Source organism: Aythya ferina, assembly GCF_964211825.1.
Source record: "Aythya ferina genome assembly, chromosome: 8".
Lineage (NCBI taxonomy): Eukaryota > Metazoa > Chordata > Aves > Anseriformes > Anatidae > Aythya > Aythya ferina.
Window position 1 is genome coordinate 22092224 of NC_140304.1, and position 24166 is coordinate 22116389.

Here is a 24166-nt window from a genome sequence, read left to right on the forward strand (position 1 = left end):
TTCTTAAAACATTCCTGCTGCATGAGAACTAGGTGGAGAAGGTAGAACAGAAGTTACTAAAGACATATATAACCCATTACAAATTAGTTAGCCACGTATGTAAATGTAAAATTTATATATGTACATCTACAAAGAGAAGGTCAAATTTATGAAATTCTGTTATTTTTCAAAATGTCAAGATGCATTTAATAAAATAAAGGTAACCAAACCACTGTAATTTATACTTACACGCTGAATACAGAGTAACTCATTACCTGCAAAAAAAAAAATAAATAAAAAAAGACTAATCTATCAGTCAATAGTAATCAATCCAGTTTGCTCTCCAGTGTTTTTGGTTATGTCAAAAGCATTTAGGAATAAAGCCACTGATGAACCCTTCCAAACTGTCTGTCTAGAGAACACGTCTCAAGTAGTAACAACCAAAGACTTGCACAAAGTTTCTTTGAGTTCAAAAAGCACAAAATAATATTCAAACAATGAACAGAGAAGAACAATGGATAGAGATGAACAATCACTTGAAAGATGTTTCCTATATTTTCTTGTGTCACAAGAAAAAAGAACATTTTTCTCTGGCTAGTGGGAGTAGGACAGTGAGAACCAGAAGGCCCCTAAATAAAGCCTAATAGAGATGGAAACAATCTTTGTTGTTTTTGTTCATTTGCCACTTCATTTTTCTTTTAAATATCAAATATTTAAGGGCTTTCATTTTATAAAATTGGAAGAAATTTTCTAGATGTAGGCACTTTAAAAAGAAAAAGATTCTTGTGAAATGTGTCTGAATTAAACACTTAGACTTTTTGTGCATACATTTTAATGCTACCTCATCTCCTTTCCTCCTCCCCATTTCATCGGCTTGTTTTCATTTGGGAAAACAAATACAAGCTCATGAGTTATTTCATTGTCATTAAATCCATCATTTTGATGAAAAGTCATCTTTCAACGAAAATATTTCCTAAAGGGAATAGCAATTGCAGGGAATTTTGGATATGTACAGAAATCCCCACTCCTTCAATCCTCATCCCTAAGGGAGGCAGGTTCCCCATCAGTTCTAGGGAATACAAAACGCTTCTCCTTATGATGCCTGGGGTAATATTTGAGGTCGTGCCTCTCCTTATGCCTCTTCCTCTCCTCTCTGCTGTTCCTACTTCAGCAAACCTCCCACTGGAGTCAATTAGAATTTTGCTTGAGTAAGCACTGCAGGGTATGGCCTGTTGACATTAAATAAGTCATCATTTTTAATTGGCATTTTAAGTTCCGTCAAACTACAGAATATACCTCACACTGCCTTAGTAAATGTTTGCACAGGGTAACAATTTGGATCATGCTAATATTCAGAAGTGATCCAAACATACACTGTGCAAATACTGAGGCTAGGTGAGTTATTTCAGGGCAAGAGATGTCTAGATCTATTCTTCTTAAATTAGTATGTATTTTGAAAGTCATAACACAGCTCAAAGTTATTTATTTTGGGGCATGCACATATTTCTTTTAGATTGTTTGGTCCAGTGCCAGTAAGCACTGTGTACACTGAAGACCTTATAAAAGCTTGTTTTTATCAGTAAATTCATCCTAAGCCTCTTATTAAGTGTAACATTATTCATCCTGAACAGGCTGTAACAGCATGCTAACCACTTCCCATGATTACACTAGCTGCTACCAAAACACCCCCAAATCTCTCATTATTCAGATTTCTTGTTGGGACTTCCCCTGATTTTACTCCTCCTCCCCCATCAAAACTGGCATTAAAACAAGCTTTTAGATTTATTGTGTAGGCTGTATGAGACACTCAGGATGTTTGTTCTTTGAAGCACTTTGAGATCAGAATATGTATAAGCTTCAACAGATGTTGTAGTACGTAACACTCGATTTTCATTTATTTATTTATTTTACGATCCTAAACCACTTAGCATAATGTGGTTCTGGACACGCGAAGGACACACAAACCCCTGATGAATGGCCCATCTCAATTCCTATTCAAACAAGCAGGCCTCTTGGCTTCTGGGGAAATACACGTAGGATCTCTACTCTTCAAAACTGAGTTTTTCCCCAGGTTTCTTCAAACAAATAAACAGAGACTTTACTGAGTCTTATGACCTATTTCAATCAAGGAGGATTTTTTTTGTTTCCTGTCCTGTTATCCCTTTCACAAGCCTAGATTATGCATATTTCTTTATAAGGGAAGCCCCCATTTCGTGAAATATGGATTTATTTCAAACATCCCCATGCATCTGATGCATCTTCAGGATTAATGACAGCTAAAAGTAATAAGATATTGAGCTTGTGTAAGATTAAATCATGCTTACAGAGAATGGGTAACTAGTAACTCAGAGGAACACATGAGCTTAGGTACACTTGCTTATGTGCAGGCAGAACAAAAAGTGAAGAGAAAACACTAAGAGCTGAATCAAGTGGATTGTTTCTGTAGCATCCTAGAGTTAAAAGGCAAATTACAATCAGTCCCTCAGTAAAATTGAATTTGACACCTCTTTTCTATTGAGATTAGGAATTATCATCTTGCAAACCTGCACTTTGGAGCATCAGTGTCAACCTGTCTGGAATGTAATTTAGATTTTTCAGTAGCATAAAATGCCTACTCTTCTGTAGTCATTAGTGGCTGGCATAAACAGTCTGACAGTATTATAAATGAAGGCCCTGACAGTTTGCAACACTAATCCAATATTTTGCCAGTAGCTCTAATGCTCTCTGAGGGAGAAAAAAAAAAAAAAGAAAAAAAAAAAAAAAAAAAAAGAAAAAAAAACGCACCTCTCTAATCAGACACCAGATTTAAAAAAAAAAAAAAAAAATCCTGTAATGTTTTTTATTGTTGTTTTGTTTGTGGGACCAACCTGACTTCTGCAGAAGAGCTATCAAACACACAGTGGAGTTGAGAATTTGAAACATTTACACACACACTAAATGTTCTTATCATAAAAAAGATGAGGTAATATAGATTAGCAGTTATTTCTTAGAGATGAATCTGAAACTAATGAGGAAAAAAAATGTTTCTTTTGAAATGGAAACAGCCTGGGATCTCTCGTTCCCTCTAGTGGCCACTAGAGCTTAGACAACAGACTCAAAAATGTAAGTGAACTGCATCCTCTCATTTGGTACACGTAACTAGAGTGAGCTCTGCTGTGATGTCGCATTTTAAGAGAAACTCCCTGAAGAAATCAGTGGGGAATTCTGCTTAAAAATCAGTGGTATATTACAGCCTATAGTCGCATAAGAAAGATTTCTTCCATCAGGGACCAAAATTAAGGTCATTCTCTAGAAAGAGACCTCACTAGGGCTGAACTTAAAGTAAATTAAAATTACATTAACATTTTGACTGCTTCTCATCTGTTGTTCTTGCCTGGGCCTCAAATATAAAAAAAAAAAAAAAAAACAAACAAACAAAAAAAAAAAAACACATAAGCCACACACAACACTAGATTTTACAGTCAAGGTAGATTGATGATCAAATAAAGAGATCAATTTACATTGTGCGAAGTGACAAATATTGGAAGTGTTAAGATGCTATTGAAGTGACAAATGGTAAAGTCATTTATGATATTCCAATTTTAGAACAAATAGAAGAATTGGATTTTTATGACTCAAGCACATAGAAAAAAATAGAAGTTTAAGGAAACCTAAGACTAGATTCATCAGATGGGTAGTTTGATGAAGAGCAAGAAAGCAGCAAAACTGAAATGCACATCTGAAAAAGATCAGAAGATTACTCTGGAATTAAAAAAAGAAGCCTCTCTTTGCCTTCTAAAGGAAAGTACACATCTTATAGGAGCTATATACAGAAACAGCTGCAAAATACTTTTGTTCTACTGCAAGACTGTAATGTATCAAGTAAAGTAATAGTCCCACTCCTGAGCATCACATATCAAAAAAAATGGGAACTAAATAGGGAATCCAGACAACAATCAGAATGATCAGATCAGAAATCTTAAAGAAATCTGAGGAAGGCTAGGGTAAATACGTCAATTAATTCAAAGGAGAGATGACAAGGCGATATGCTTCAAATACTTAACAGGCTACTGTTCTTCATGCCAGGTGGACAGCACAAGCAGTAAAGGGATTAAGTTTCAGCAAGACTGACAAGGGCAGCATTTTCTAAGAGTAATGAAGTTTAGCCTGCAAAGTCTGCCTTATTGAAGGTGTCCAAAACTAGTTAGACAATCACCTGTCCAAGATGACCAATATAGCTGACCATGCCGTAGGGCAAGGATCACAGAGGTGATGACAAGTCCTTTCCAGACCTGTAAGTGTGTGAATAGAAGAAGAGTAGTCACTGATTCTGAAAGACAGAAGATAAGAAGCAAAGCAAGTGAATTAACAGCAAATACTCTTTAACACATTAGCTTGCTGGGCCACAGAATTCATTACCAGGGAAAAATAGAGGTTGAATGTTAAATACCTTACTAAAAGCAATCATTCATTTTTATAGACACTGAAAAATATCCTCAAACTTACCAGAACTATGCAGCTATAGCACTAGTAATGTGATTATTTACGGCTATTTATGTGGTAATTCTGCAATAGGAAGAATAACTCAGTCAGAAGGTAAAGTGAGGATATGGGAGAGGGCTGCCCTCCACAGTTTGCTGTTCTGAAAGAGAGGGCACCAAGCTGCATATGGAGGCAGTAGGAGAAAACACTGCCTGCCTCGACACTCACAAGGAACCCAGAATATTGCATGCCAAAACAAATGCATTAACATGATTTAGTCTGGTTTGTATGTCATATAGTAAGCGTTCTCCCTTTGCAAACTGTAGGAGATAAGAAACTCCTGAAAAAAACATTGCAGTTCAGGACAGTGGAAGAACCCGATCCCATAAGCTCCAAAAAGCCAGAACCAAATTTAATATATGTACCTTCCCAGAAAGCTGGGCCTTCTCTCACCAACATAAAACCCAGTTTGTGTGCCAAAGAACATATCAACGGGCCATGCCAATGACCTACACAGCCTTTGAGCTTTATGGTATCCAGTCTGAATCGTAACCAGGCCAGTGAGCATTCAAAAATCCTCATACCCAGGTGACAACAGATGAGATGAACTCAGCAGGAAATGGCATTTCCACCTTTCCCAGCTGTCACCATCCTCGATTAGTGCGTTGCAAGTTCTTCAGCTACCGGCCACATCTCCTATGCTGTGCTTTGACTGTACCCAACATAGCGACCACAACTGAACACACTGCTTTCTGTATAAAAAAATCCCTTGCAAAACTACTGTCCCACAGAGATTTTCTGGAGAGATTCTGGTTTTTAGTTGTGTTCTTCCCCCTTGTACCCTAAAAGCAGATCCTTTTCTCCAGATACTGAGAATGTAATAAGTACTTTGCCAATACGAGGATTTCCTTTGTCAGTAACCTGCAACTAGGTCACATCACTGACTGACAGCATTCAAATATCACATCTAACACAGAACTGATCGCCTGCCATTTACATAACTCTTATCAAAATCTTCCTGGTTGCGCTGCTCGAATTCCTTGCCAATCATCCCTCCCCACCCAGTGGATTGAGTGGTTAGAAGGTATAACATGAATAGGTGTCCGTCCTAATCAGTGTGAAGGTAAATACAGAAGGAAAGGGGCACTTCTCCAGGCAGCAGACTGAGCCTTAGAAAATCATGAGAGCTTTGAAAATGGCATATTAAAATATACATGCATGTTTAAAAAATAAAGAGCCCTACCAGAGCCGAGGATCTTTTAAAATTCCAAGAGTGCCCTCTTGTGTGAAAACTGATATTACTACTCTGCGATGGTGAGGCACGTAACATGTTTTAAAGTCGGCAACAACATAATTACATTCTTTCTTATCACCTCTTAACTTCACCTGATTCTGACATTTAATTTTTTTCTTCCAGCCTGTTTCACTGAATTTTTATTTTCATGGACACACAAGCAGGGAAAGCCAAAGTCAAATCGGGGCAGAATAATCTATTCCCTATCTTGTCTCATAAATGCAGTTTCCTCCAATGCTTCTTTGCTCAGCTCTGCGGGAATCATACTTCCTCCAGGCTGAAACATTCGCACACAGCAGACTAACAAAAATAATAAGTATGAACCAACACTTTTAAGCTGATAGGGAAAAGCTGCAAAAACATAACCAGAATAGAGGTGAGCAGGCAGGAGTCAGCTTGCTTTTCCTTGTCCATCTTCAAATCAGACAGTTTGTAATGGGAAAGTTCCAGAAAATAATAGCCTATTTACACTGCGGTGTCAGTAGGAAAGCATCGTTTGGCACAGGGGAAGATGAAAACTGAAAGGCATCATAGACACTCACCCCGAGGTAACATATTGACTAAGGCCACAGATTTCAAATCGACAGGTTCTCATTAAAAGGCACAAATGCAAGCAGCCCCAGCGAAGCCAGGTTCACTGGGGAAGATGCAGGTTGCCTGTCCCTGCTGTCATAATTACCTGCAGTAGAGTAGACTCAGAGCTACCGAGGAAGAGTGGGTAAGAGCAGGTGGGGAGAGAGACTGATGGAAAGACCTAAAGCAAAGGTAGAAAGATGAAAGAGGAAAGGGAAGGAGTTTACAAGTCGACTCCACGTAGAACATGAAACCCTTACCACTCACATTATTCATTCTTTTAATTGTGTGCTTGCCTTCCCCAGCAATTAAACCGAACGTCCTTGACAGTCTGTCTTCTACAGCAGCACAGAACTGCAAGTAGACATCAGCTTCAGCGCTTTATGGTCCCTATAGTATTTTAATTTTCTAAATTGGAGATTTATGGAAATGCTGACATTCATCTCGTGGTTAAAATGCTAGCATGTTGCTTACAAACACAGACTTTTTCTTCTTTTAGCTAAAAGGTTGACAAGAAGGGCTTAGCTGCTTTCTAATCATTATGCAGCACATGATGGGCTGTGAATTTTTAGCTTTATCATCTTACTGCTTAAATCTTTAAAAGCGTCTGGCCATACACATGCTTTTGCTCTCTGCATTCTTTAAACAGTGATAATAATTAGCAACTAAGCAGCCTGATTATCATATGAATGGAGAAACAATTGAAAATACAGTAGAATTAGGATCCAAATGTCTAAGTCTTCAAAATCACAGGATCCTTTGGAACAGATGCCACTCAAAAGTTTACCTGCCACCACGCTGTTACATCAGATGCTATTAACAGCAGACTAAATTGCACCATGAGACCAGGTTTGATTGAAAAGACTTTATGGCATTGATGACATCTTTCCCTACATAGAGGCATGTCAAGGGGTCCTGAAGTAAGCTTAGGATCTTTCCAGCAGATTTGTTTTAAAAAATTATGCTCTATCTCTTCTCAGATAAAGCAAGTCTTCATGTGATTAGTTCTGTGTATATGCTGACAAAACTAAAAAACCTTGATGTGATTGAGAATCTACTGTTACAAGAAATGTTACTGGCCATTGTGACAATCGTTCATTGTGTCTTAAAGAGAATTCTTAAGGCATAGGAACCTTAAGACGTAGGAACTAGAATGTCCTCTATCTCCTCCTCTCCTGTCCTCCTCAATGGCAACTAGCTTTATTGTTGCCTTCTGCGTAAAGTGGTTTCTAAAGGAGATAGTTTAAAAAATGCAAAACAAAAAATTGCAAAACTAGACATAAAACCAAATATGAAAATCAGGAGTTTTAACTTTAATTCTCCTTGGCAGAGGAAAATGTGCTCTCGTGCTGCGGAGCACAGGCAAAGGGTTACAAAAGGCTAAACGAAAATGCAAATTCCGTGACTGTCAGCATTGGTGTTTGTGAAACGATAACGAAGCCAGGCCAAGATCAGAATTACCACACAGACTGGATCTAATGAAAATAACTCAGAGTTTCCCCAGAATATGTTGCTATATTGGCATGTCTTTCACCAGTGGGGTGCCCAGAGAATATGTGTAAATACCAATGTGCATTAAGAACTATCTATTACAAAAAGCAATATCCATTTTACAAGTGTCTCCATATACCAGGCCTACTCACTACCTTTCCAACAAAGTCCTGCTTTCATAAGACAAAGATTTAATGAAGTTTTCTAAGTGCTGGCAACGCTGGCCACAAGCCAAAGCACGAAGACATTCCCCTCATCCTGCAAAGGAACGGTTCCTAATGAACACATGTTAACCCATGAACAATCTTTTCTCCCAACCCAGGTCCTTCCTCAGCACTGTGTGTCAGCCACAGGTGGGCTGGGATCAGGCAATGGGCTCAAATATATTTCTTTCACACACACATCCTTCCTCCTCTACCACATGCTTCTTCTCCAGACCATGGTAATATATACATTTAGTGTTCCTTATGTGAACACAGAGACAAATAATAGCATATGTAAATTATTTTTGACAGAAACAGCAAAACTTCACTTTTTATTAGTGAATTTATAATTTATTGTCTCGCTTTTTTCCACAAGGCAGAAATTCAATCCATTTACAAAACAGTAAATCACATCCCCAGAACTTTCACATTTATTTGCAGAGGTATTTAGTCACCTGAGAGCCATAGCAATATTTTAACATGCCTCAGAAAATGGCTTCCTGCTTTTGCTTACAGAGTGAGACAAAGGACAAACACCAGGAAACAAAACAAAACCCAGCAACATCCCCCCCCAAAGCAAGAAAAGCAGGGGGTTTCCAGCAGACAGCAGCTTGTCCCTGTCAGCTTCAGCTGCTGAGAGTTTGCATTCCCCTCACAGCTCCCGCTGTAGCAAAAGGAGGGCGGAGGAATCGCTTTCCAACACACAGCACTTCTGGAACATCTCCAGATCCCCCAAAACATTCCTCCGGGACTTAGGGGATTGACAGACAGCACGCTGCAACCAGCACCCACTGCGTTTTCCTCTAACGTTTTTAAAGCCCTGCAGCGCCACTGTCACCCGCTAACATCCCAATCGCCTGAAGAACAATTTCCCTGGCCTCAGGTCTCTCGCAGCACAAGGCACTGAGCTGTCACATCTCTTGTAGGTCTGCTGCCTCAGCAAATTCAATTTACACTTCTATTTGTCTGTTTTCTAAGCAAGATCCAAGCTGGATCACTTCACCAGAAAGGAAGACTGATGTTAAAAGTCACTTGAATTTGTCTCTCCTGACATCACTCTAAACAAGGAGTTAAGAAATAATTTTCCCTTTATTCAAATCGGGGAATTTAAGGCTTTAGCAGACAGCAGCTTAGATCATCCCAGCAATCAATCCCAACCAGCAAAATGTAGGTCAGTAAAACTGAATGGGAGTCAGAAGGCTCCAAAGAATGAAACACTCAATTGTAAGGAATTGTGGAAAAGCTGCAGATCTGGTTAGGACAAAGGTCACGTTAAAGCTGCCAAGTGGAAAAACAAGTTATCTGGAAAATAACCCCCCTTCCAAATCCTAAGTGTAGCAACCTATTTTGGAGAGCTTGCCTTGAAACAACAAAAATGAGGCTTTGCAGAAGAAAAGAAATAAATGCAGCCATCTTGGAACTAAAACTAAGTGTTTTTTGCAGCGACCACAGGCTTCACCAAGGCCTTCTTTGACATCATCTCAAGATTAAAATATTGGGTTGAATTCTATTAAGGTGTTAGAAGATCTCTCCTAGTAGAACAGAAAAGGGTTGCCGTGACAGACAGGTCTCCCCTAGCCTTACAAAACAACTTGCAAGTCTAAGAGCACTTCTGGTCAAGACACACTACCGTAAGCGAAAGGAATACGCATTACTTCATTTCCCTTCCTGCTGCAGCAGGAATGCAAAGCCTTCCCCTTCCAGCTGGGTCACGTAAGGGATTGCAGCGCGCTCTGCGGAGCCACTCGGAGCAGGCTCTGCTCAGCTTCTCTGCGCACGAGGCCCCGGCTGCCCCACGATGCTGCATGGGCAGCACAGGCCCTGCGCTGCTCACAGCTGTGTGAGTCGGGGCTTCCCTCGGGACTGCATGCAGAGCATCACGGCATCATCCCTCAAGTTCTGCTCATGCTCTGAGCACCTGAAGGTCCCTGTCCTAGAATGTGAATGAGGAAACTGAAAATCCCAATTATGACCCACAGCCCTTTAACAATTCTTCAACACCGTAAGGGCATCCCCCCACTCCAAACCTAGAAGTTAGAGTTCACTGTTTGTGTTGTGTTTTTTTTTGTTTGTTTATCTTGGGGGGCACACTCTTGTTGTGCTCCTTCTGTTTCTTTATAGCATGAAGCAGACTCATGACGACTGTTCCTTATCAGACCTGTGACACCTTCAGAGCAACTCCAAAAGTGAGGAGCATCACAGAGGCAGGTTAAAGGGCAGCTTTTCTTGAACCCCTATTTTATTTTCAGCTGGGAAACCCTTTGGAGTAGGGAAGAAAGGAGAAATCTAGGTCGTGCCTTGCAATGCAATGTTTAGAGACATAAGTTATAGGAAAGACTGTGATGTGTTTCATACTTAAAAAAAAGTGTCCCAGTCTGTATGTACTTCTGTGAAAAGGATCTTCAGCCTCCTCACAAGCAAGAAGGAAAGAAGTTATTACTTTGCACTAATCTTGCCCTATTCTATCAACGTTTTTCTAAAACAGGTTGGGGGCATTTTTAGTTGTTTAGTTTTTGGTTGTTTTCTTCAGCTCAGCATTGTCCTCTAGCAAGGACAGAAAATAGAAATTTTGAGACCAAGAAAGGTCAAATCACTTGACCCCATACACAGAGATGGGAACAGAAGATACCTCTCCTTCATCTTCAGCTGTTTTAATTAAGCCAAACTTGCCCTTGCTTTATAGTAAATACACAGCTATATAGGGTTATGAAAATGGAACAGAAAACGTGGTGTGAACAAGGGACCTTCAAACAGACTGACCTGCTCAGTTAACAGCCCTTCTGCATTATTTCACAGGCACTCATGCCATCCTTGTTTCTGGGCTGTATTTCTCATCAATAAACCTCTTCCACCATAGACGTGACCCAAAACTAGTGGGTATAGTACCAAAGATTGATTTCATAGCAGAACAGATTCATTTTCCTTATATACCCAATAATGTCGGTGCTGTCCATAAACCTTACAGTTTCAGAATACTTAGAAAGAGGTCAAAGACATACTTTAAGGGATGAGAAAGTATAAATATATTTTCTCGACAACAGGAGGCTATGAACCACTGCTAACAGACAACAGATATTGATGTTTCTCTCTTTATTTATTATGTCCAGCACTAAAGCATCTAAACAGTTAGACATCACAATTTCATCTTCCCAACTAAAAAGGGACTTGAAGAGACTGCTTCAAGGTTGTGGACACTCCTTGTTAAAGAGTTCAATAGAGAAGTAACTTCGAGAAATAACTTCTAAAGTGCTCACCGGTACTGAAGTGCAATTCAGCAGCTCTGCAGTGGTCTATTTACTGAAAGGTCTCCTGAACGCAGGCATGCGCATGCATAGTTTAAACACACAGCATTGTTAAAAACACTAACATTCAAAAACAAAACAAAAAAAAAATAGTAAGAACAAGATTACTTAAGGCATGCTTTCCCATGTTTACAAAATGCTGGCTGATTAGTTCCCACAAAGAATATTATTCTTTAAATGGTATTTTCATTTTTTAAAAGGCAAGGAAAGTGAATACAAGCACGCCGGATCACACGTGGGAAAACAACCTGCATACAGGATGAAATGGAAGAATTTCTGCCTCCCAGTGTAACACTCGATAATGAAAACATTTTATTAAGACAGCTACAAAACTTCAAGTCTCTAGTAGTCGTATTTGTAGCTTCAAAGAGCAGTGACCTCTTTAAACCTAAGAGATCTATATAACATTTAGAGATGATATCCACTTGAATGCCATATTTACTCATACTGAATACTACAGCAGTGCCTTCACAATCAGAAACCAGCTGAATATGCATTTCCAAACTCCCAAGTCTTTTTGGTCAAAGAGCTTCATTACACATAACTACAGACCTCTCCCTGCTCTGCAGGGAGATGGAAGACAACAAGGGAGCATCATCTGATGCTTGCTCTGATCTTTTGCTTCTGTCAAGTGGGCTTTGGTCTCACCTATCGCTGCCAGTCTCTGGTTTGTAGTAGTATCATTTATATCTTTATTACTACAATGATATTCAGAAGTCCTTATTAGGATCAGAGCATCGTGCTGAGGGAGCAAAGGTCTGGAAACGCTTACAGTGAAAGGGATCGATACTGTGCTGGTAGTCCTAAAGCACCTGCACAGAGGTGGGGATGGGAGGGCTCACACCCCACATAGCATCTGTAAAACATTTTGTCTTATCTATGAGTATCTGTAAACTATCTCACTCAAAATAAACACCACATCAGGTAAGATACTTAAAAAGCAACTCAGAAGCCTTGGGATCCTTATGAAATAATGCAAACACTCCTATGACCTAAATTCTCACTAATATCAAAGAAGCAGAAATCAGGCACCAAGTACATTTCTTGTTGTGTGCCCAAATGCTTAAATCCCTTTTCAAAAAAAAGAGACTTAGCCCTAGCAATCCTGCAAGAATTCTTTAAATCCTGTGCCTGACAAGCTTTTGAAATGTTAGCCTTTGGGCCACATGATGCCATCTCCAATATTTTATGCCTAGCATTATCAGTGCTGGCAGGGGCCCGGCTTCACAGCTTGAAAATCTGTGCAGAGACAAACATCTGGCAGCAATCTGGATGTGGCTCCTCTTCAGCTGCTGATTAACAGCTCACGCTGGGTCGGGATCGCCACTAAGTCAGGCACCTCCTTATGCCTCTAACCTGACTCCCAGGGGAAGGATAGCAGCAAGCCACAAAAAACATCCGTAGAGCAGACACTGGAACCGATTAGCCTTTTCAGTCAATATTCCTCAGTTGTAAGATTCAGGACCTGGACCTGTCAGTTCTGCTGACAGCAATGGATGCATGAGTGAGAGAAGCAGGTTCACAAATAAGGAAAAAATAAGTCTGCTCCCCTCACTGTACCTGCAACTCTTTCCATCCGTTATCTGGTATCAAGACTCCAAGACAGTGTGCCAAAAACGGCTGACAGATGACTGGGATGAGGGGGGAAAAAAAAAGCCTGCGACTGTAGTTGCTATGAGACATGTCCTACATAGCCCCAAAAGACCAATGCCACTGCCAGCCTTCTTCTGGGCCATTCAAAAGCAGAATGGAAGCTGTCATGACATGCGCACAAGTCTACTAGACACTGGACAGATGGGGACAGCGTAGATTTTATTATACTGTATGGAATGGGGCCCGGGAGCTTTCACATGCGGGATGTCACCACATCTGTCATCAGGAATCAAAGTGCCTTTTCTTCAAGCCATCACCAACCTGGTTAATAACCTGGTTAATTCCCATGTGGTGACTGACAGGTTTATGTTTGGCTTTTTATCCTTGTGGGGAGTGGGGGGGGGGGGGGGGGGGGGGGGAGGAAGCTTTTGTTGCCTTTTTTTGGGGGGGGGAGAAGTCTGGTGACCTATACACAAAACAGATCCACTGAGAAGAGCAAGGTGACTGAAAAATCAAATGGAAAAGTGAGAACAGTTTCAAGAAAGATAGGTCTGTAGCAAATGGGAATGTTATTGTTACATCTGTCAATACCACACAGTCATATACAGAGGGAGAAAGCAAGGCAGGAGCATAAAACAAGGATCAGAGGCTCCTGAAATGGATGCAAAGAAATTAATCTAATGCACAAGGCTAGGTCTAACGTAAAGCATCACAAATCACATCAATGCATTGAGAAGAATGGTGCGCACACAGTAGCATTGACACTGCTGATAACACAAACTGACAAATATCCTAATATATTAGGCAGAAATATTTTTTCATGCAATATCAGACATGCATGACTTCTTATCCCAGTGATTTCATTCCCTTTTCTGCTAGCAGGAGGATTGAGTTCAGATCCAGTCCAGTCAATGAGATTCTTTCCATCGATTTTTGTGAGCTCTGGCTTAAGCCCATACTTGTCATGGCCAATGGATGTTTCACAGTATTTGTCTTGTCACTGTCCAAAAAGAAAATTATTTCAGTGTTTTGCATATCCATTTGCTGAATCAGGGAGAAAGCAGATTTTGCTAACAGCAGTAGAAAATAGCTTGGAGGAGAAGAGGCAGAATTAATTTCGGACCTTAACAAGCCAAATTACCGAGCTATTCAGTCGCTAATTGAAATGCTGGAATCTAGGAAGGGTTCCTAAAGGATCTGAATGCACCCAGGTCACCTCACACAGCCTCCAGGTTGCAGGGGGGGACACAAGAAAGGGATTCAGGACAGAAGAATCCAGCCTTATATATAGAACCAGACATGGTATCAGATTCTCTTTAAGCCTGTACAGTTTTAGCATACCAGAAGTGGAAAAGGATGCCACAGATTAATTCAAATTATGACTAATAAAGACAGCAACAGGTCTAATAATTTCCCATGTTCTTAAAAAGCTACAAAGAGAACAGGCCATGATGTAGTGCAGCTAAACCAGAATTCAGAAGTGCGTGCAAGGTAACGTATTCCTCCTTCATGCTTGTGTTAACTCATTAACTTAGAGGGGAAAAAAATTAAGCCCCAAGCCTTTTGTTTTCTGTGCATAGATTTCAGGGCTTCACAGACAAAATCATTAGTTTAACAAAGGCTGCGAAAAACTCACAATGTTGAAGAGCAACGGCCTAACTGGGCAATGGGAAATGCAAAACAAAAGAACAATAAAAAGGAAAGCAAAAGCTCCTGAAGAAGCCCCTACAAACACACAGCATTTAGTTAATACAGTTCTGAGTCTTTTTTAGAAACCACAGGATGGAGGCAAAAAGTCTCAAATACCTCACTATTCTACTTAAACCTATGGATTTTAAGCTGCTTTTTGAACACCTAGTAGTGTCCAGAAATGGACTCTTCTTGCCCAGCTGGGTTTGATATTCTACCATAAACTGCCAAGGCAAGCACAGAACGGGCAGGAACAGCACAAAGCTGCTCCAGGGGAGGTTCAGACTGAATGTTAGGAAAAAATTCTATACTGTGAGGGTGGTCAGACACCAGAACAGGCTTCCTGGCAAGGTGGTTGATGCCCCATGCCTGTCAGCGATCGAGGCATTTGGATAGTGCCCTCATTAATACACTTCACTTTTGGTTAGCCCTGAAGAAGTCAGGCGGTTGGACTTGATGATCTTTGAAGAGTCCCTTCACACTGAACTCTTCTGTTCCGTTCATCTTCACTTTTATCTGACTGCAAAGGAGGAGCAACCTCTTCCATGCTCTCTCAGTAACACGATGACACGATGCTTCCAAAACCATTGCTGCCTGCTGGCTCTCTTCTCTTTCAATGCAGTTTTAAAGAAAGGAAACATTACACTTCTTGTTGTGTGCTCTCCCCAGATAGAGTCTTGGGGAAAATATTTTGACAATTTTTGTTTCCATATTTCAAGCGTGAAGGAATTTTTCACCATTCTTTGATTAAAAACAAAATACACATGCACTTGCACATTCGGAAGGTACTTTCAGCTAAGCTCTCTGACATTACTATTTGTGATATACCACCATTTTGCAGAAAAACAATCAAAATGGAAAAGATATCCCACTTTTTTTTAGAAGCTTCTTAAAAAGATGTTCTCAGCTCTGCAATCCCTTATCTTTGAATCAGTCAAAGCCTTTCATTGGGTTTTATGACATCCACAAAAATGCTTTCTGCATCCACAGTATGCATACAAGCTCTATTGGAGATGCCAGCCCCTCATACAAAATCCCGTTCGTGGAGCTTTATCAGAGCCAGTTAAGTACCCACAGTGAGATAAGGGCATGCTGGCACGGTGCTGAGACCAACAGGCTGAGGAGCAAAATAGTTTGAGGGTTGGCCAAGAAAAGTAAAAATTGAACATGAGCTCATGACAGCGTTGGAAAAGGAAGTGAAAAAGCATGAATGCTGGAAATGAGTAAAAGACTTTGGCTCAAAACAGTCCCCAGGCAGCTCCCAGCCCCATTTTCCCCCCTACGTTTCTGAGTGTCTAGAGGTAGTTTCACTGATAAAGGTTCCCATTCTCTTCGCCACTGAAACTCTACCAAACAGAATAGCTTTGTTATTCACAGCTCAGATACTAAAAACATTTGCAACACCCATGAAAGTCAGCTTTAATGTAGGCATATGCCCTATTTTTATTTTTATTTTTTCTAACTACAGATCACTCCAGCCACTAAGGCAGAGGGACTGTTTTCTTTGCTGACAGACATACCACACAAAAATGAAAAAGGGAACGACTCTCAGAGAGAGGTACCAACCCACCTCCAAACCCCTTCAGACAAGCACCCCATACTGTGATTAATCTCTTAGGACAGAACGTAAGTCAGGACTTCCTAGGTGGATGGCTTCTTTGAAGTAGGCTTTACAGTTGTCTTTTCCTCATGCAGTGTTGCATTCGCTGCTGCTGCTTAAGAAAACAATACCCCAGGATATGGGACAAATCCCCACGTACTACTTTTACCAATAAGTGTGAAGCACCATATGCTACAGGTGGAATCTAACGTTTTAAAGATCATCTATGAAGACTTCTAACAATGCATACATCACCATTTTCAGATGTTTCAGAAACTTAAAACACTGCTTAAAATTTATAAAACACTAGCAATACTACAAGCAATGCATTCACTCAAGACAGAACACAGCTTACTAAACTGGTTTACGCGTGTTCAATAAATCATTTGTAATGAACTGTGAACTCCTCAGAAAAAGATAAATGCAATAAATTAAGTTCATTTGGTAAATGCAGTTATTGACTAGCTATTTAATAAAGCACTCAGACCATATCATATTTCTATAGTACCACATGCTTACTAGACTATTCACCATGGAAGCAAGCAAACTTTAATAATAAAAAGAACACTAAATTAATTCTAAATATTATTGACTTGCTCTAGTAGTTAAATACATCATTCGTAACAAGTTTAGTGAAACATTTATTCCAAGTTATGCAGCCCTCAGAGCACATTTTCACAGCTGCTGAAATAGTACTGATCTTCTATGCAGTAACTACTTCATAGATTATGGTGAACGTATTAACAGTGTATGGGCTACCTGGAGCTCAGACAGAAAACCGTTAGAGGACAAACATTTGGTATCTACCAGAATGGAAGAGGAGGAACATAAACAATACATGAGCAACATGCCCTTGGGGACTTGCAGAGTAAAATCCCTGCTTTCTTTGGTCCTGGAAGGATCCTCTAAAACATCCTCTAAAGGGGCTGATTGTTACAGGTCTTTGAATTTTTGAACTAACATTAAGACTTGCTAGAATCACAGATTTTCGAAGTTTACCTTACTTTCTTGTTTACACCATGTATTTCTGCCCTAGCAGTGAGCACAGAGTCTTGGACTCTGTATGAGAAAGGCAGCTGGTGCAGTTCCTTTAAACAGGACACTTACATTACAATTAGCAGATCAAGATCCCAACTTCTTAAAACAGCTTAAAAAGTTAAGCAGGAAAACATTTTTCTTCATCAAGGCATCTTTTCTCTATTTCATAAGAACATGTTTTGCAGGTAAGAGTTGATTCTTCTTTATTCCAATCTCATTCATGTCCCAAATCAAAAACAAAAATGAAGATGCAGCCACTACAATGTTTCCTGACTTTTTTTTTTTTTAAAAAAACATACCAAACCCATGTAGAGTTTCAGCAAACTATTGCTTTTTCATGAACATTCATGAGTCCAACTGACCACTGCTCACTTTGGCTTGGGGATATAGCTTTGTCACTCCATCTGATTTCAATTAAGCTCTGCCTTTTTCTTTGAAGTACCATGCAAAGCATTAGCTTGTTACTTTACATGACAGGAGCTCTGTGGGATTTGATTCAGTTCTTTCTTACTCCAGTGAACCCTTGCTGATAGTAATGAAGTTGTACTACTTCATCCAGGAATTTGATTATTGCTATGCAGATAAAATATGTAAAACACCACAAGTTCTTCTACATTTTTAAGGAATTTAGTGCTGCACCATTTATAATATGGAAATGTGTTCTGGTTTACTGAAGCACCCAAGATTGTTTGTAACACCTCTGCAGGGTGATATGTGACTGCTTAAAATACCTCTCCTGTCTTCTTCTGTCCCAGTATCATTCTCTTTTTTTTTCCTCCATTTCAATAAAGTTTTTAACTGTGTTCTGGAGAACACAGCTTACTTCAAAAGCAACGCAACAACATAAAATAGCTTCAGACTCCAGTACAGCTAGTAAAATGGTTAAGGCAAAACCAGTCCCCTACACCATGACCAGAACACATTCCCTACATCAAGACCAGAACAGTTTCAGTCTCATCACTGAAACTAATAAAATCCATATATTTGTCCTGGAAACCCATAGACACAGGAAAAAAATTCTGATGCCTTAGCAGTTCTTGAGTAATTATAATAAATATATTGTTGTTCTGATTAAAAAGCAAAAAGCAAAATGACTGCTCTGTTACAACACTCCTGTAAAAAAAAGAAAAAAAAAAAACAACATTGCTTATTCTGCAAGAAATGAGATCCTTTCTTCAGCAGTTACAGGTCAAGCCCCACAGAGAGCAAGCTAATTAATCCCATTTGAGTACAGTTAGAGCTGACCTTGTACAAGTTATAGAGAAATATGCAAAAGCCTAAACAAGAAAAATTCAAATTAAAAGAAACTAGAACTTCAAGCTCTTCCGTCTGCTCAGAACTTTGTTGTTGCTGAGCTATCTGCTATGAAAACAATACCTCTTTCCATTAGAAAAAAATGATAAAATACCCACAGCATCCTGTTTTCTTAGATACCAGACTTAACTAGATGGCTAAGAAGTTAGCAGATAATTCAGGAAGACCCCTTCGTGATAGCCAAGGTAGACGTAAACTTGATACAACCATTTGGCAAATTACACCACACTGTTGTTTTGCTTAGATGAAGCCAAGCAAGAAACAAACTGGATTTAAGACAGAACATTATTCTGGCTTATGTTCAGTCTCTGCTTATTATTTTGGCAGACTTCTGTTAAGTTATTATCCCTTAAAATACGAGAGGGTGTTGAAAAATACAACAGTAATTGTTCAATGCAGGTGTGTATTAAAGGCAGAGTTGTTACAGTTAGCCTTAGTTTATATTCTTTATTAAAAGGATCTATTAAAAGATTTTTGCAAGAGGAAAGCCAGTATCAAAATCTCTGATTATAGGTCTGGAGGATAGAGTCCAACAGGCAGTTTTGCATTAAACCTAACCTGAAAAATTCTGATCTTTGAAGGTTGGTAACACCAACCAGAACTACACGCTAACAGAAAGGACTGTTTATTTACAGATTCCATACATACATCTCGGTTGGAAAAGCCAGAATGTTTTGTTCCTATTGTATATGGAGGTCTGAATAACTGAAAATGAAACTACTCAAGTCATGCACAATAATCTACTAATGTCCTCCAGTCTGTCTCAAACTAACCCACAATATACTAAAAATACTATATTCATACCTTACAGTGTCTAAGAAATAACATTTTGGAGCTGGAAGACGTCTTGAAAAGCCAGAAACTACATCAAGAAAGACAGGATGAGATCCAAAATCAGCAGTCATATTTGCCTTTATCCTCCGTCCACCTGAACATGAATGTGCATACAAAAACACACATGCTCCAATCCAGTCTTGCCAGCAGCTATTTAAAGATGTGCATATTTGCCAATGATAGCAGACCTACAATAACATTCCTAGTAATGCAAAATCCATTCTGTGGCATGCTTGCAGTAAGCTATGTTTTGTTTCCATCTTTGTAGCAGAAAAAGACTCCAGTTTAGTTCAGGAGTCAGAGTATCATAAATCTGTTAGGTGAAGTCTGTCCTTCTAGATGTGAAGCATATGACACCCACTATTAATACGCAATTTGACCGGGAACCTGGACTGTTTTAGTTGTTTCAGCTTTTAGATTCAAGGTGAAGATCATGGCAGGGTGTTAAGGCATAAACTCATTTGAATCTTCCTGGATGACAAGTAAGCACAGCTAGCAGGAGGACCAAAGCCACACTAAAGCAAAGATCTGTGACAATAATGTTAGAATGCATTCAGTGTACAGGCACCAGTGGATTGACCTTTGTTTCCTACACGCATTCTAGAATAACGCTTACCGGTAAGTGTTTTAGCAGGCTGTTGATTTTAAGCTATGGTAAATTAAATGGCAGAATGGGCCAGGGAGTAGGGAGGTTGTGAATACTTTGACAATACATTAGCATCATAATCCTCACAAAAACATAAGGTAATGAGAACAAAGCAAAACAATTCCTTACCTCCCCTGAATCCTATAGGATTAGGTTTCTGTATATCTAGCAGACACCACCCATGAACTACATTGTATGCTCTAACATTCCAGTAAAAATAATGGTGTGAAATTCAAGTAGCAGTCTAACCATACACAATTTGGTTGGGCAAAACTCAACATTTCCTGTGCCTACACTATAGCCCTTGAGCAACAAGAAAAGGTTGTTGTTCAAGACAGGATTTCAGCAGAAACAGCTGGAATACATCACTTCTGTTCACTTTACTTAGCTGTAATAAGGGCATATGTATCAAACATTCCTTCACTTACCCTTAATTAAAAAAATAAATTTGTAAAGAAGAATTTTCATACTAGTAGCAAGCTATAAACCTCATTCCAGATCAGTCTCTCTTGTATAATTACATAAAGCTTATTCTCTTGGTGAAAGTGATAATAACCCTGAATGTGGGTTTTAAATAGGGCCTTTGGGAAAAAAAGGCCAGATGAATCAGCAAACTGCAGAAAAAAGCTGAAAGATGGACTTTTGCACTTGCACTCTCACATACCATCAAATTACAGCAGACTTATGGAATCTGAATGGTTTAGGTTGGAAGGGACCTTAAAGATTATCTAGTTCCAACACCCTATTGGTTTAGCCAGGTTTTTCTGTCTAGTTGAAAACATGCGGCAAAAGCAGTTACATTCCACCACTTCAATAAAACAAACAAACAAAAAAAACTGAAGTGCCTTTTGCATGGAAAAAAGAAAAAAGCTATAGGACAGCTAAATAAATAGATCTGCCACATTAAAGTTTGCTGCCAAATACAATTCTTCAGGATCTCTTACAAGTATTGCAAAGTGCAATTCCTTTCAATAAAAGCCTGTATTTAATTGCAGTGACCTTAATAAAGGATCACGAACACTACATTCAAGACTACTAGACAGTAATTTATTCATCCCCCCAGCCAATTGGTAAAAGAATCCTCCACCTCATCTGAAGGGCCGCCATTTCCAGCTCTTCAATGTACTCTAAGTAGAAACAAACTCTATGGTTTTCACCTTCTGGAGGTATCACCTCCAGTACGCCAACTTAGCAAGATTAAAGAGAGAAGCAAAGTGTTTGACCTGCACATAACTGAGGATGATTCTGTTGACACAGCTATTAGACATGCTTCAATAAACCTGCTACATATGGTGTACTATAATTAACATTATCAATAGCAGCAGCATTGTAGAAATCATTAACAGAATAATTAAGACTTGGAGACCTGACCTCTAGAGATAACTTAGTCCAACTCCTGCCTCAAGTAGGCCTAGCTTTAGTCACTTACCTCACACTGCCTCAGGCCTCGGCCTGGTCAGTTTCAAAAGTTTCCAAGGGTGGATATGCCAAGCCTCTGTACCAGTGTTATTCCAGTCTTTGTGGGATTTTTTTCTCATTATGTTTCTTTGGAACTGTTCTTGCTTCAAGTTGAGGCTGCTGACTCTTTCCAGAGTGCACCTCCGTGAAGAGCCCACCTCCATCTTCCTTACGCTGAGGTAGCAGAAGACCGCTAGTAGCTACTGCTCAAGTCTTTTCCAGGCCTAGCAAGCCCAGCTCCCTCAGACTCTTCTCATAACATTTTTCTTTTCTAAAAACTTGCACATGCATTAGTGGGTGGTTACCGGCCTTCCACTGTTCTTCTCAAAGGAGAAACCCCAGACTTCACAATTTTTTGCTTTTAATTATGCTTTTTCTGTAGAGAGAATGCATACGCACACCAGCTTCCCACACACACGGACATATTTGCTTCTTGTTCTAGGCAACGATCACAGAGGTAAACATGCTCACAAGTCCATTCAACAACACTTTTCTGTCTTATTTGTCACACTTCAATAATTCTTAGCCTGCAACAGGGAAAAAACAGGACCAAGGCCTAATCTCCACTGGGTGCCTATATTTACCAGAGAAAAGCTTTGAAAATCCCCACAGAGGTCTCTTTTGAAAACAGGCCCCAATTAAGCCAGATGACAGGCTGTCATTACAAGAAGCATCTTCAGGCACCTCATCTCTGCAGTCCAGCCAGGTGCAATCCACTGTTGGCTTTCAGAAAAATGCCAGTACCCCCATGGTCCTGCTCCCGTAGGCAGCCAGCACTACCATGCCTAGCCGGGGTGGCAGCCATTTTATGTCGCCCCTCCAGCCCTCTTGCAGCTGGCTTTCAAGGAACAATGTTTCTCTCAGCAGAGCAAGAAAAACAATTGTTTGGATCCGTTTTGTTTTTGTTTTGTTTGTGGTTTTTTTTTTTTTTTTTTTTTGTCTATCAGCACACACAAAAATCTAGTGTAATAAAAAAAACACCAAGCTTTGCCTTCCTCTCAGAAGGACATCAGGAACACCTGGTGATACAGCCTACTGTATTATGCATACATTGCCATAAAATCCCTACCCGCAGTATGAATCGCCAGTCTAAGATACAAATTAAACCCAAGAAAACATTTAAAATGCAGTCCCTCTCACAGTTCTGCAGTAAATCTTATTCTACTTACCACATTTATTTAGTGCTTTAGTAGCAGCAATGAAATTAAGACACAGAAAAGCCTAGTCTACTCATCTGTTACTTCTTCCTAATGGTAGACAGAAAAAAAAGCAATAATATGCAGCATCTTCTAATCTGTCCACAAATATATTTTACTACTTCAGTGCTGGAGAAGGCTATGTGCCCATCCATATGGGGCCAGAGACAGACCCTGCTTTCCTCTGCATTGCTACCACCAGAATCTGCCCATCAGTAATTCCACCACCAGCCAAATCCACAGAGGGACAGTTGCCTTCCACAGCTGTTACTTCTAGGTCTTTCCCCCTTCGTGAGTCTGGGAAGGGAAGGATAGACTCAGCCTCTCTGGAATTGGATAGAGCAGTTAATTGAGGTATTTGAAAACTTTTTATTTAATATCATTGTGCAGGTGGAAGGAAGTTAACATTTTTTATATATAAATATATATATAAAAAACATTCTGTTATTCAGCAATTCGGAAACACTAGAGTAAGAAAAGTTTTCATCTTTATGTTTAAGATTCTCTTGTTTGCATCAGTTCTGCAAAGAAATAAAGGACGTGTGCTGTGAAAACTAAGTGTTACCTGATTGTTGTTTGTTGTTTTGTTTTCTTTTTTTATGCAGATTTCATAATCAGTCCCTCATGCAACAGAAGCCTGTACGTTTTTGCATTTATTGCAGAAAATTCAATTTCAAGTCCTGATATAAAAACAACTGAACCTTTAAAGTCCATACAAATATTAGAAAATGAAGATGAGAAGGTATAAAGTTTCTTGCAAGTAACATTTGATAAATATAATGTAATTACATTTCAGAATTATTAATATAGTTTTTCCTGTAATTTCCAATGGATGTCTTAACACAGCTGATGAAGAAGTAGCCCGACCTAATTCCCAGTTCTATCGTAGTTGTTTGTTATGTTGTGGACAGCACTTCCGGGATTTTTTTTTCACCCTAAGAGTGTAATATATTAAGAAACAGAAGTAACAACCCTCATCAAAACTTAGCCCAAGTGTCTATTATTGGACCTGATCTCCAGACTGAGGTTTCAGGAGACAGCTTTACATAAATTTTAAAAATGGTAATACTCGTCTATTTGCAAGCTAGCATTTCAAAGCATGTGTTGCCTAAATCTGCTTTGAATTAGGCCTTTGCATCTGCTATTATACTTCAAAGAAATGACTTCAATTAAACTTAATTACTTCCTTCCATAGCTTTGGATACAGCTTTTACTATATTTCATTTCTCTCACAGACTGCGTGGCAAATAAATGACTAATAGAAGTACAAAAACAAAAACTATTAAGCAAATACATTACATATACACAGCAATAGTGTACATGTATTACACTAATTAAGTTATTGTCATAGTCTGCAATCACACAAATGGAACAGTAAGAGGGAACTTTTCACACAAGATCAGCAAAACCAGGCTCATCCTTTGAAGTTTATAATACCTTTCTTACCTAATTTATAAAGAGTTTTTAAATTCCTGAAAGCAAACAAGCCTATTAA

General features: G+C 39.4%; 1 protein-coding gene across 6 annotated transcripts in view; it reads right to left on the reverse strand.

The window, feature by feature from the left end:
- Positions 1 to 24166, reverse strand: part of ST6GALNAC3 (ST6 N-acetylgalactosaminide alpha-2,6-sialyltransferase 3) — a 249563-nt gene that overhangs the window by 183296 nt on the left and 42101 nt on the right. The window contains exon 1 of one of the 6 annotated variants that reach the window (XM_084527727.1): positions 21447 to 21663. The exons of the other annotated variants lie outside the window; for them this stretch is intronic. The gene's annotated coding sequence lies outside the window, so the exon portion shown is untranslated. Of the gene's footprint in view, positions 1 to 21446; positions 21664 to 24166 lie in introns of those variants that run through there. 6 annotated transcript variants of the gene reach the window in all.